The sequence below is a fragment of the Procambarus clarkii genome, chromosome 54 (genome assembly GCF_040958095.1).
Source record: "Procambarus clarkii isolate CNS0578487 chromosome 54, FALCON_Pclarkii_2.0, whole genome shotgun sequence".
In the NCBI taxonomy this organism is placed as follows: domain Eukaryota; kingdom Metazoa; phylum Arthropoda; class Malacostraca; order Decapoda; family Cambaridae; genus Procambarus; species Procambarus clarkii.
In genome coordinates this window covers 2,543,580-2,555,459 of record NC_091203.1, presented here as the reverse complement: position 1 = coordinate 2,555,459, position 11,880 = coordinate 2,543,580, and the positions used below count along the sequence as shown (strand labels likewise).

The window sequence follows — 11,880 nt, the reverse complement described above, 5'->3', positions numbered from 1 at the left end:
AAAAATTAGATAAAATATATTAATTCAGTAAAACTTGGCTTATTAGGCAAATCGGGCCTTGCGAAGTTGGCTGAGAAGTGCGTTCTGGCTACTAGGTACGACATATATATATATATATATATATATATATGTATATATATATGTCGTACCTAGTAGCCAGAACGCACTTCTCGGCCTACTATGCAAGGCCCTTTTTTGCCTAATAAGGCAAGTTTTCATGAATTAATTGTTTTTCGACTACCTAACCTACCTAACCTAACCTAACCTAACTTTTTCAGCTACCTAACCCAACCTAACCTATAAAGATAGGTTAGGTTAGGTTAGGTAGGGTTGGTTAGGTTCGGTCATATATCTACGTTAATTTTAACTCCAATAACAAAAAATTGTCCTCATACATAATGAAATGGGTAGCTTTATCATTTCATAAGAAAAAAATTAGAGAAAATATATTAATTCAGGAAAACTAGGCTCATTAGGCAAATCGGGCCTTGCATAGTAGGCTGAGAAGTGCGTTCTGGCTACTAGGTACGACATATATATATATATATATATATATATATATATATATATATATATATATATATATATATATATATATATATATATATATATATATATGGTAGGGTTAAGATACTCAAGGAAAGGCACAGCAAACAAAAAGACTGCATTCCGATGGGAAACTATGAGGAGGTAAAAAAATTTCCAACAGAAGTAACTTGGGAAACAGAGTTCAGAGGAAAGACGGCCCAAGCCATGATGAACTACATAACACAGAAGTATAAGGAGGCAGCAGACTAGTTTGTCCCAGTTCAAAAGGGAAAAAATGAAGTGGAGGCAAGAAACCCATGGTTTAATCAGAGATGTAATCTAGTAAAGCAACTAAGTAAGGGGGCATGGAGAAACAATAGAAATAACAGGACAATAAAGAGCAGAGAAAAATACCACAGCGACAGGAATGATTACTTCAAGGTGAGAAAGAATACAGAGCGACAATATGAAAATGACATAGTGAGCAAGGCAAAGACTAAACCTAAATTGCTGCACAGTCACATCAGGAGAAAAACAACAGTGAAGGAACAGGTAATGAAATTGAAGGTAGGGGCAGACAGATTCACTACAAACGACAAGGAGGTGTGTAAAGAACTCAATGAGAATTTCCAGGTCTTCACAGTAGAGCAAGGAGAAGTCCCAGAGATAAGAGAGGGATTATCAAACCAGACACCACAAGAGAAGTTTGTGATTACCAGAGTGGGGGGGGGCGAGGTGAGGAAGCATCTGCTAGAATTGGATGTGACAAAGACTATAGGCCCGGATGGAATCTCACCATGGATCCTAAAGGAAGGAGCAGAAGGTGTGTGCCTGCCACTTTCCATGGTATATAACAAATCACTGGTAAGAGGTGAAATGGAAAAAATTTGGAAGATGGCCAATGTAGTCCCAATATTCAAGAAGGGTGATAGGCAGGAGGCACTGAACTACAGGCCAGTGTCTCTAACTTGCATACCATGCAAGATGACGGAGAAGATTGTGCAAAAAAAAATTGTGGAACATCTGTTGCAAAAGAACTTTGTAACACAACAGCAATATGGGTTCAGGAAGGGCAAATCATACCTCACAGGATTGATTGAATTCTTCGACCAGGCAACACAAATCATGCAAGATAGATAGGGCTGGGCAGGCTGCATATTTTTGGATTCTCAGAAAGCCTTTGACACAGTATAACAAAAGAGACTAGTGCACAAACTGGAGATGCAGGCGGGAGTGAAAGGGAAGGTACTCCACTGGATAAGGGAGTACCTAAGCAACAGAAGACAGCGAGTCACTGAGATGGGGGAGATCTCAGATTGGCAAAGCCCGTGGAGCCCCGTAGGGTTCCACGGGGTTGCGGGAACTGAACCCTGCGGGACCAGTGGAGTCCCGCAGGGTTCAGTTCTTGGACTACTGTTTCTGATATATGTAAATGATCTCCCAGAGGGTATAGAATCGTTCCTCTCATTGTTTGCTGATGATGCAAAGATTAAGAGGAGGATTTAGACAGAGAGATAAAGATAGTATGAGGCTACAAGATGACCTAGTATCAGGGTGGAGGGGGGTTACAATACAATAAAACTTGTTTAGCATGTAAAGGATTTGGGAATAATAATGTCTGACGACCTAACGTTTAAGGAGCATAACCAAGCATATATTGCGACAGCCAGAAAAATGATAGGATGGATTACGAGAACTTTCAAATCCAGGGATCCCATCACAATGGTTGTACTCTTCAAGTCACTTGTGTTGTCCCGTCTTGAGTACTGCTCAGTACTCACTTCCCCCTTCAGAGCAGGAGAGATTGCTGAAATAGAGGGAATACAGAGAACATATACGGCACGCATAGACGCAATAAAGCACCTAAATTATTGGGATCGTCTCAAAGCCCTCCAAATGTACTCACTAGAAAGAAGACGAGAGAGATATCAAATAATATACACCTGGAAGATACTGGAGGGCCAAGTACCAAATCTACACAGTAAAATAACAACGTACTGGAGTGAACGACATGGAAGAAAATGTAGAATAGAACCAGTGAAGAGCAGAGGTGCCATAGGCACAATCAGAGAACACTGTATAAACATCAGAGGTCCGCGGTTGTTCAACGTCCTCCCAGCGAGCATAAGAAATATTGCCGGAACAACCGTGGACATTTTCAAGAGGAAACTAGATTTATTCCTCCAAGGAGTGCCGGACCAACCTGGCTGTGGTGGGTATGTGGGCCTGCGGGCCGCTCCAAGCAACAGCCTAGTGGACCTAACTCTCACAAGTCGAGCCTGGCCTCGGGCCGGGCTTGGGGAGTAGAAGAACTCCCAGAACCCCATCAACCAGGTATCAACCAGGTAACCAGGTATGTTATTTGAACCAACCTGCTACTAGCTACCATCGAACAGAGACCCCAACTACACCCTGACAGAACAAACAGCCGACTTCGGCAGCCACACTCCAGCAATTGACATTGGAGAGCTTGCACTTATTTGGGAGATCACCCTGGTAAGCGTCTGGTTCTGGGAGACGGGTTCAGCGTCACCTTTACTCAAGGGTATACCTCACACTGCCTAGTTGTCATGAGTACACACCCGTTCTTGAGCTGCCGTGACTCCCTCGCACTCTCCTTTCTGTGGGATGATCTCTCAATCCCCCTTAGTTATAGTCCACTATCACTCAAGTTATATCTGTCTCTCTCTCTCTCTCTCTCTCTCTCTCTCTCTCTCTCTCTCTCTCTCTCTCTCTCTCTCTCTCTCTCTCTCTCTCTCTCTCTCTCTCTCTCTCTCTCACTAACCAGGAAACCTCACAGGAACTAGAGAAAAGTCAGCTAACAAGTATAACATTTAATACATAAGAACATACACAATATACATACATTAATAGTTATAAGCAATACAACCTCTTAGACTGCTACCAACTGATAACACTCCAATATCGCTTATGTCTCCAACCTATAACTGTATCAAACTGTGGCTTAAACTTCAGCCTACAACCTTCTGTTCCCCTCACTGCTTTAAACTACAATGCATTGCACATCAAACATTCACATAATTCCTACTCTACATAATAGTATCAATCTCTCACCTTGCACTGCGCTCTTCACGCCAAAAAACGGAATCAAGCGCTCCCTTAAACATCAACGTGTTCATAAGATCCTCTGTTCCATTACTCGAGGTCCCCTACTACCATCATCAATCTGGGTCCTCAAAAATATTATGTAAAGTACTCCTGCAGTTCCTCCAATCAGCTGCACATGAAGTCCTCCTTGAATGTCAGTAAAGCTCCTCCACTGGCTTCAGAAAAGATATGTGTAGCTCCTTACACTTCTTGAAGATTCGCTATGTCCATGGAGTTCCACTCCTCACTGGAAGTCCTATTCCACCTTACACTCATAGCTCCCACTATGAGTTTCAGCTCACACTTGGAGTTCAGCATACACTCCTCCTCTGGTATGAAGATTCTTCAATAACTTCTCCCACACAAACCTGCAAATCCATCATCATGCCATAATAAATGTTTTCCTGGCAAAATATAAATAAATGTATTCACAGAAAATAAAACTCCTCCATCCGACATCCTTTCAAACACTACGGCACCGCCACGATGGGTCCTCCCCCATCCTGGGCACGTCCACCTGGGAACATGTCTTGACGCGTCGCTGGAGCCGCCGCCGGCCGCGACGCTGGGGGAGGGGGGCTTTCCCCCTCCCGTCCCCCCTCCGTTCAGCCATCCACTGAGCTTCTGCGAGAGGGGATGTACCACTCCTCCTTCAAGCATATTCTCCCAAGTTAAATATCCTATTTCAGCTCAATGGCTCAATGAAATTACTACCTAATATATACATATGCTCACTATGATCGCTGGGCACACGATCAAACATCGGTAGCTAATCTAACAAACGATTAAACAGGTTTATCGCCGGCATCTATGACGTAGGGACGCTCAGGCGCTGGTCCTCAACAGCAAGGCCACCCACAAAAATCGCTATAGGACTGCTTCACAAGGCTTCTCCTAGTCCTGATTTGAGTGCATGTAGTCGCCCAGCAGGCTCCACAGCAGAAACGCCTGCTTGCTTTATTCCTCTTGAAGGCATACGCACAATTAGAGTTCCACAAAGACGCGACCAACACACACTTCCAGGCCGCCTCTAATTATTAAAGTCACAGAGAAATGGTGTACGAAGTTCCCTTACAGCTTTCTCACACTTAACATCAAATATTCTTCACTTCAACACCAACACAGGGCACTCTATCCTTCCTTCTCCCAGGAGATCACTACGTACAAACCATCTCTGACGAGTGCTGTAGCTCAAGCAAGGTCACGACGTCCTGCTAGCATCAAGTCAAGTCACCAAAGCATCGACATCTCATTTCATGTCACTTATTTGAATGCTCATTCTCTGCTAGTATTCTTAAATTATTCACTGATGTTTATTATATTATTTGTTATATACATTTTTCCTCTGACCTCTCATTCAGGTCCCGAAGGCAGAATAACGCTCAATGGGGTGGACTTGTTCCACCCAGGCTACTTGGGGTGTTAACACTAGACAAACTGAATGAATGGTTAACAAATGGTTACTAAAGTTCAACTAGAGTAAATGTAAGGCAATGAAACTAGGCGGTGGAAACAGGAGGACAGACACAAGATACCAAATGGGAGAAGAAGTCCTTCATTAAACGGACAGAAAGAAAGCTCTAGGAGTTGACATCCCACCAAACGTATCTCCTGAAGCTCATAAAAATAATAACATTGGCGGCGTATGCAACGCTGACTAACATCAGAACTGCCTTCAGGAACCTGTGTAAGGAATCATTCAGAACCTTGTATACCACATATGTAAGTCCAATCCCAAAGTATGCGGTCCCAGCATGGAACCCGTACCGTGTCAAGCAAAAGAAGAAGCTGGAAAATGTTCAGATGTATTGCCACTAGGCTAATCCCAGAACTGAGAGGCATGAGTTACCAGGAAAGGCTGCGAGAAACACACGTCACGACTCTAGAAGACAAAATAGTAAGGGGAGACATGACGACTACCTACACAATTCTCTGAGGAATTGACAAGGTAGATAATTAAAATCTATTTTACACAGGGGGTATGCGAACAAGGGGACACAGGTGGAAACTGAGTACCCAAATGAGCCACAGGGACGTTAGAAAGAACTTTTTCAGTGTCAGAGTAGTTAACAGATGGAATGCATTAGGCACTGATGTGGTGGAAGCAGACTCCATACTCAGTTTCAAATGTAGATATGATAGAGCCGAGTTGGCTCAGGAATCTGTACACCAGTTGATTGACAATTGAGAAGCGGGACCAAAAAGCCAGAGCTCAACCCCCGCAAGAACAACTAGGTGAGTACAGCTAGAGACCCGGGCATCACCGGGAACCCCTTCTAGTATTATACATAACAGTGACATAGACCTATTATAACATAGATGATGGAGAAACATTTAAATTGGACCTTTATGCTAGATAGTAATATAAATATATATGCCATAGGGTTCAACTCTCCTGTTCTAGGATTACGTAAGCAATACTAATGTGCAACTAAATAATCATCCATGCTGAGTTACCAGTAAAACAATAGTCTCATGCTTGTTAACACTTGAAGTCCGCAATCCACTCTGCATCACTACTATGTGCAATTCTTAAAATATTAAAAATAAATAATTTCAAATTTCTTCTTTTGTAAAGAGTTAAAATATTAAAAAAAAAATATTTAAAGATTTTCTTGGATATTTTACATCTCAAAATAAATTAATTTTAATATCGATATCAGTTCCTACAATTTGGATAAGGGCTTATACCTTAATTTTACGTTTTCTATTCTAGAAGGATTCAGAGAAAAAAAAATGGTCTTAATTTTAATATTTTTATTTTTTGGGTGTGATGGTGCTACATTTTAAAACAATCTTATAATTAATGAATTTTTTATGTATAATAAATAATTCATTTATTAAATAATAAAACAACAGATGTAAAATCATTGTATTTATTGGAATTTATAAGCAAAGCAGAATTTTCTTGCATTTCTATAGTGAAGGAATCATATGATGCATGCCGAACTTAGCCCAGATGAAATAAAATACATCATATAACATAAGCCGTGGTCTAAGGGTGCCCTGTGAACATCGGTGCCAGACTTAAGTCATGTGTGATGCTTAACACTTGATTATTTTGCAGTTCCACATTAAATATTCCTGGTACTCAGACATCTGATCTTCCCTACAGTCGTCTCACTACAAGCTCTACCCTCCTGGCACTACCACACTCTACGCTTATTTCGAGTCCAGAGGCGGCAGGTGAGTACCAGTCCTTTCATAACTATCTGTAGCGTGACAAGTGCTTGTGAGAGATAAATTGTGTCAGTGGTGAAAGAAACATATTCTATTGGAACAGGTTCTAATTACGGAACAATTAGGTGCCAGTAATGACACGAAGGAAGTGAATTATGTGTCAGGGTCATGTATAGGCGAGTAATTAGCTAGAAGCATATGTAAGCGAATAATCTGCTTGGAGCATGTATAAATGAATACTCCTTCATGGACATACATTATTGAAGAATCTGCTGGGATCACGTATAACAATAATCTGCCCTTATGTAAAAGCGAATTACTTTGGTATATGTAAGCCAATGATATGTCTGGGAAAACTGGGCAAATGTTGTGGGGTGTGTCGTCGTTGTTCCTCACCCCTGCAGTGGGCGGCGGTGGAAAGTTTACAGTCACTACCTACAGTAAGTAAACTTGGCATATTTGGCTAATCTTGAGCTAGTTACACATAATTTGATTTTATTATTAAACACGCTACGCCAATGGGAGGCAGTGAAAATTTACAATCATGTACATGTTCTACCTAGATCCGAGAGTAAGCAAACTTGCTCCTACAAATTTCTACGGCATAACTTGGTCCGGCAGGTTCCCGTACACAGTGTTCTTCGGGCTGCAGTACATATTGAAACGATGGCTGTGTGGGCCAGTGGTGACACGAGCCATGGTGGAGGAAGCCAAGGAAGTCATCAACGCTGTCTTCAAGAGGGATGATGTCTTCAACGAAGAGGGCTGGAACTATCTGGTTGAGGTATAGCGATGACAGATAATTAGTTTTGTCGGTATTAAGCAGTAGATTGAAGCATCGTCATTCTCAACGCCAATATGCAACTCTTAGCTTGTTCCAGTAGTGAGGCAAAAATAATGTTTCTTTGTATATCACTCTAATTCTGGACAAAATTTAATATATAGTAATTCTAACAAGCAGCATAACAAGCATGCTGTTATAGTATAAACACTAGTCTTCTTTATTTTGGATAACTTTGTGATATTAAATATTAAACTCTTTTCCTAAATACTTTTTCCACCCATCTGTTGTTTCCTAGCATATAATTCTCGTTTTCCAAATATCGTTTTTACCATACAAAACATCCTCTCCCTTCTTCAACATCCCATGGCGCTTGCCTCTGTTGTGCGGACCCATGGCACCTACCTCCATCGTGTGTCCCAATGGTGCCTCCTTCACTGTGCGTGCTATGGATCCCCTTCACCAGCATCACGGGGGTCGCCTGCCCCTGCGAGTGAAGGCTGTACCTGAGGGCACAGTTGTGCCCACAAAGAACGTCCTCTTTACTGTGGAGAATACCGACCCAGCTGTTCCCTGGGTCACCAGCTTCTTTGAAGTAAGTACGAGATAATAACCCAGGGCCAGATGTCCCAAGCCGCTCGCCTCTACACTTATGAGACTTGTTCCTCTTGCATTCATGGTATAGATGGCTTTGTAAATTGTTTACTACTTACCGACTAAGCCACCACGATCGAGATAAGTCCATATCTCGCAAGTGCTCTGTGAATCCCGGCCACGGTGCTAGCAAGCTTTGTTACATTATTATGGGTACACAATTTTGTCTTCTGCTCCATCAAATAATTATTTCATGCTTTCAAATCCTGCTGGAATGTGTAGTATGTAGCCTCGCTTCATATCATAGGAAAGCACGCAACTGCTGTGCAGTCCATATTGAGTACTGATGTTGGGACACCCAGGGCTGAAGTGATTTTCCAGTTTGGCCTACATTTTTGAAACCACAGTCTTAGCAAGGGATCGCATATACACATCCTGCTGAGGTACTAGGAGAGTTCTTAATTAAAAAGAATTTTACTGTATTATTGTGTGTAAAGGCTAAATTGACATTAAAAATCTTAAAAGTCTGGGAGAGATTAGTAAAACTCTATAAAGTACCGCAGCACAAGTGCGTTCTCTAATTCCCGAATAGACATAGGTTTGAGATTATAAAAGGTTTGCTTTGCTTGGGGGAATGAAGTGTCTAGGACTGATTTAGGATATTGTAATTTTGTCCCAATTCCATATATTTTGGTCACTTCGTCATCAATAAATTTAGGGCTGCAAACATGCAGGGATCTCAAAAACATGGAGGAAAACACGGAATATTTAATTTGTTATATTAGCTTTAATATGGCGACTGGAATGATATTGTACATAGAAGTACACGTTAGTAGCCTTTCTGTGAACATTGAACTTGAACGATCCTATAGATCATGATGTCCCAAATGGGTAAGGCCCCTATTTGCCTCTTTCTCGGTGGCAAATATAATAGTGGAGAAAAGAAAATTGAGTTGATCCAGAAACTCCAGAGGATCACGATTGGTAGGCCATAAACACAAAATATCATCCACATATCTAAACCACACAGTATGAATGGACAAAATCCTAATCAAAATCTTTTCGAAAAGATTTACATATAGGTTACTCAAAACAGGGAATAAGGGCCATACCATAGCCATACCAAAGGTCTGTAAGAAATGTTTTCAATTCAAACAAAAGTAATTGTCTTTAATATAATGTTTTTTTGTTATTTTTAGTTATATATACAAGAGCCTTTTCAGTACACAGAGAGTAATCACACTAACTTGACTGCATCAATGAGAAAATCCGTAAGAGCCATAAAGAAGGTTCTTTATGGACCGATCCGCTGGATGTTCCCAGCGCATTCTTTTTACAATCCTTTTACCATGTCATGGTCTAGTCGTCTAGAGCGTGTGCCTGGGAACACCCAGGCATACGCATAGGTTCGAACCCTCATTACGGCTCCTACAGATTTTTTCACTTCTTTTATTCTTGTAAGGCCACTAGCTTACATAGCATTTTGGCCGGTTCTTAATCTTAGTTTTCCCTGGAATACGACCTGTCAAATCGTTTAACAACCAGCTGTCAATGTAATCAATCAGAGCTTTAATATAACAATGTGCTTTAATATACCTACTTATCTCTCTCATCTCATTTTTCTCTTGTAATGTATCTTTATCATTTATCAATTCTGATTGAAATTACCTACTTAAAATTATCTGCTAGATTAAGGACCTGCCCGAAACCCTGTGCGTAATAGTGGCTTTACAAGAATGTAAATACTGTACTATCCAATGTATTCTCACAAACCCAATGTACCTTCTTGTATATATATAAATAAATAAATAAAATAAATAAATAAGATACCTATTCACTGCTGGGTGAACAGAGACTACAGTTAAGGACTGGCACTTAGTCAATCCTTTCCGGCCAGGATACGAACCCAGGCTAAAGCGCTTGCGAAGCACCGGGAGAGTGTTTTACCACTGTGCCATGGGGACTACTTCAATTACATAATTTTACAATGGTATTTGTGGACATACTCAAGTTGCATTTGGGTATTTCATCTCTCATGAGTGACTCTAAGTCATCAACAGGTACTTTAATAAACAAGGCCGTCACATCAATGCTCATCAGATTAAAATCATAATTTATATTCATATTAACTTGTATGGCTATTTGATATGTGGATTATAAATTGAACCAAAAAGCAATGAAAGAATTTCGACAAGCCTCTTGGAAAGTTTGTATGACACAAAGCCAACAGAACAAATCATAGGCTTTGCTGGTTAATCGTTTTGTGTTTTGGCGAGACCGTACATAATAATACATAAATCATTGTCTTAGAGACTGGGTGCCAGGTTATACATATAGTACATGTTAGGCTTATATTAAGGTCCACCCCTATTATCCCCCCTCAGGGTCAAATTAATGGTCCCCCCCCCCAGGATGCAATCCCACAACAAGCTGACTAACTCCTGGGTAACTATTTACTGCTAGTTGGACAGGGCATGAGATGAAAGGAATTGCGACCAACTATTTCTGTGGGAGAACTGCTCCGGCTGTCGTGGGATATGGTTGTTCCGTCCGGCCACTGCAGTTGTTGTCAACCCGGCTGGGAGTTTATTTTTCTACCACAGACGTGGCCACACATTTACAATGCTAACCAGCATATATACATTTTCTTCTGTCCTGCGTGGACAGGGTTAGAGATGTATTAAGCATTGATTCAGTTGTTCAATTCAGTTGATTCAGTTTAACAGAGGTTCAGGGATTTATTGAACAATCAACCACAGAAGGTGATTCGGTGCTTTTATAGTCCTAAGCTAGCCTACATACGTAAATACGTAGATACACAGATTTACATATGCCCGGCTTAAATAAAGTGTTCGATGTGTCTTTTACATAGTGTCATTAATGTGCATTTACAAAGGTGAAATGTAATTCTGATCAGCTTCCATATATACTTTATTCACATACATATACATACACACACACATATACATACATATATATGTATGTATATACACCCTGTATATTTGTATATACATAAACATATACAGGGTGGCCTGGTAGCCTGGTGAATAGCGCGCAGGACTCGTAATTCTGTGGCGCGGGTTCGATTCCCGCACCAGGCAGAAACAAATGGGCAAAGTTTCTTTCACCCTGAATGCCCCTGTTACCTAGCAGTAAATAGGTACCTGGGAGTTAGTCAGCTGTCACGGGCTGCTTCCTGGGGGATGTGCGTGTGTGGTGTGGGGGAAAAAAGTAGTTAGAAAACAGTTGATTGCCAGTTGAGAGGCGGGCCGAAAGAGCAAAGCTCAACTCCCGCAAACACAACTAGGTGAATACATATACATATATACATACATAAATACACACTTATGCATTCACATACATTTGTCTCTTTTACTCTGACAGAGTGAGATAGCTGATACAGAAACTAGTGTGCAATTAAGCACTTAATCACTGAAGGTGATTAAGGTGCATTTACAAGCTCAGGTTATATAGTTACATCACATACATACATTGTATAATTGATGCATTACATGGTCAATCTTGGGTACAAGTCCAATATATCATCAAGTGTTCCAGTACTCATATAGTAATTACGGAGTTCAGCATACCTTAGCCCAGGAAGGCGAAAGTCAGTGTATATGGGACATTTTACAATATAATGTTCAAGAGAGTGTGCATGTTTCCTCTTTCACAAAGTTTATACATTG

General features: G+C 40.9%; 1 pseudogene; it reads left to right on the top strand.

Moving 5' to 3' along the window:
• Window positions 1-11,880, top strand: part of LOC138352606 (nicotinamide phosphoribosyltransferase-like) — a 203,224-nt pseudogene that overhangs the window by 36,027 nt on the left and 155,317 nt on the right.